Genomic DNA, 3,407 nt, shown 5'->3' on the forward strand with positions numbered 1-3,407 from the left:
AGGGGTGTTGTATTTTGTCGAATGCTTTTTCTGCGTCAATTGAAATAACCATATGATTCTTATCCTTAAGTCTATTGATATGATGGATTATGTGTATTTATTTACGAATGTTGAACCATCCTTGCATTCCAGGAATGAACCCAACTTGATCGTGGTGCACAATTTTCTTGATATGTTTTTGGATACAGTTTGCCAATATTTTGTTAATGATCTTTGCATCTATATTCATCAAGGATATTGGTCTGAAATTTTCTTTCCTTGATGTGTCTTTGCCTGGTTTGGGTATGAGGATGATATTAGCTTCATAGAATGAGTTTTGTAGGGTACCCTCCTTTTCTATTTCCTGGAATACTTTGAGAAGTATTGGAATGAGTTCTTCTTTGAAGGTCTTGTAGAAGTCGGCTGAGAATCCATCTGGTCCTGGACTTTTCTTGGATGGTAGATTTTTAATGGCTGCTTCTATATCATTTCTTGATATTGATCTGTTTAAATTGTGTATGTCCTCCTGGTTCAGTTTGGGAGGAGCACATGTCTCTAGAAATTTGTCAATGTCTTTGGTAGTTTCTATTTTGTTGGAATACAGATTTTAGAAGTTGCTTTTCATTATGTTCTGTATCTCAGTGGTGTCTGTCGTGATGTTTCCTTTTGCATCATGTATTTTAGTAATTTGAGTCTTCTCTCTCCTTCTCTTTGTTAGTGTTGCTAAGGGTTTGTCTGTTTTGTTTACTTTCTCAAAGAACCAACTTTTTGTTATGTCAATTTTTTGAATAGTTTCTTTTATTTTGATTTCATCTCTGATTTTAATTATTTCCTGTCTTCTACTACTTTTGCTGTTATTCTGTTCTTCTTTTTCTAGGGCTTTGAGCTGTAATGTTAGGTCATTTAGATGTTGACTTTTCATTCTTTTCTGGAATACACTCCATGCAATGAATTTTCCTCTTAGTACCGCTTTCATAGTGTCCCAGAGATTTTGACATGTTGTATCGTCATTCTCATTGACCTCTAAGAATTTTTTAATCTCCTCCCTGATGTTTTTTGTTATCCATGTTTCATTCAATAGCATATTATTTAGTCTCCAGGTGTTGAAGTAATTTCTGTTTTTTATTTTGTCATTGATTTCTACTCTCAGTCCATTATGATCTGATAGAACACAAGGCAGTATCTCTATTTTTTCCCATTTACTAAGGGCTGCTTTGTGGCATAACATATGGTTTATTTTTGAGAAGGTTCCATGTGCTGCTGAGAAGAAAGTGAATCTGCTCGTTGATGGATGGAATATTCTATATATGTCTATTAAGTCTAGGTTATTGATTGTGTTATTGAGTTCTATGGTTTCTTTGGTTGGATTTTGTTTGGAAGATCTATCTAGTGGTGACAGCGGTGTGTTAAAGTCACCCAGAATTATTGTGTTGTGGTCTATGTGATTCCTAAAATTGAGAAGGATTTGTTTGATGTACAGGGATTCACCATTGTTTGGGGCATAAATATTTACTATCGTTATGTCTTCCTGATTTATGGTTCCCTTAAGCAGTATGAAATGTCCTTCTTCATCCCTTCTGACTAACTTTGACTTGAAGTCCACTTTATCTGAAATAAGGATGAAAACCCCTGCTTTTTTACTGAGTCCATGTGCATGGTAGGTTTTTTCCCATCCTTTCACCTTTAGTCTGTGGATGTCTTTTTCTATGAGATGAGTCTCTTGCAGGCAGCATATTGTTGAGTCTTTCTTTTTAATCCATTCTGCCAGTCTATGTCTTTTGATTGATGAGTTTAGGCCATTAACGTTCAGGGTTATTATTTAGATATGATTTGTATTCCCAGTCATTTGGCTTATTTTTGGTTTTTAAGTTGGCTTGGTTTCTCCTTTGAGTGGATTTTCTCTAAGGTAGTTCCTCCGTTTGCTGACCTCTATTGTTGTTTTTCATTTCCTCCTCATGGAATATTTTGTTGAGAACATTCTGTAGCTCAGGCTTTCTATTTGTAAATTCTTTTAACTTTTGTTTATCATGGAAGGATTTTATTTCCTCTTCAAATCTGAAGGTTAGCTTTGCTGGGTATAGGATTCTTGGTTGGCAACCATGTTCTTTCAGAGCTTGAAATACGTTGTTCCAGGCCCGTCTAGCTTTTAGAGTCTGGGCTGAGAAGTCGGCTGCTGTCTGTATTGGACTCCCCCTATATGTAATCTGATGCTTTTCTCTCGGGGCCTTCAAAATCCTCTATTTTGAATGTTAGGCATTTTCATTATAATGTGCCTTGGTGTGGATCTGTTGTGATTCTGTGCATTTGGTGTTCTGTAAGCATCTTGTATTTGATTTTCCATTTCATTCTTCAGGTTTGGGAAATTTTCTGATAGTATTTCATTGAATAGGTTGTTCATTCCTTTGGTTTGTATCTCTGTGCCTTCCTCCATCCCAATAATTCTTAAATTTGGTCTTTTCTTGATGTTCCATAGTTCTTGGAGATTCTGTTCATGATTTCTTACCATCTTCTCTGGGCAACTTTACTTTCAAGATTAAGTATTTTGTCTTCATTGTCTAAGGTTCTGTCCTCCAAGTGGTCTAGTCTGTTGGTGATGCTTTCCATTGAGTTTTTTTTTTTTTTTAATCTTTTTTTTTTTTTTTTTTTTTTTTTTTTTTTTTTGCGGTGCTGGGGATTGAACCCAAGGCCTTGTGTTTGCAAGGCAAGCACTCTACCGAGTGAGCTATCTCCCCAGCCCCTTGAGTTTTTAATTTGGTTTATTGTTTCCTTCATTTCAAGGATTTCTGTTTGGTTTTTTTTTTTTTTTTTTGACAATCTCTATCTCTTTGTTGAAATGATCTTTTGCTTCCTGTAGGTGCTCTTTCAGCTTAGTGGTATTATCATTCGTTGCCTCCATTTGTTCTCTTATCTCATCCTTTGCTTCGTGAATCATCTTAATCATGTATAATCTGAAATCCTTTTCTGACATTTCTTCTAACATACTGTCATTGGGTTCTATTACTATAGAATCCAGATTTGTTTGGATCATTTTCTTCCCTTGTTTTTCATGTTGTTCACATATCTTCCCCTCTAGCAGTGCAGATCTGGGGTATTGCAGATTCCCCCTATAGGCTTATAGTGGCCCTATAGGTTTCCAAAACCCTTTCTTTAAGGGGAGATCAGTATCAGCAGTGCCCGATTCAGACACTATGCAATCCTAGACCAAATAGCCCCTATGAGGACAATAACAAAATTGTCATAATAAACAGAATGAGTTCAAATATTATCTTCAGTAAAACAAACAGATTTGCAATAAGGTCTGCAGTTTCTAATGGAGGACAAAGAGGATGCAGAGGGGTGTAGAATGTGGCTGTTAATGGGATAAGAAAAGAATATACAGAAGTTCTAGAAAATAGAAAGGGTGAGAGTGTAATCAAAAGAAATTGGAT

This window comes from Sciurus vulgaris (assembly GCF_902686455.1).
Source record: "Sciurus vulgaris genome assembly, chromosome: 5".
Classification (NCBI taxonomy): domain Eukaryota; kingdom Metazoa; phylum Chordata; class Mammalia; order Rodentia; family Sciuridae; genus Sciurus; species Sciurus vulgaris.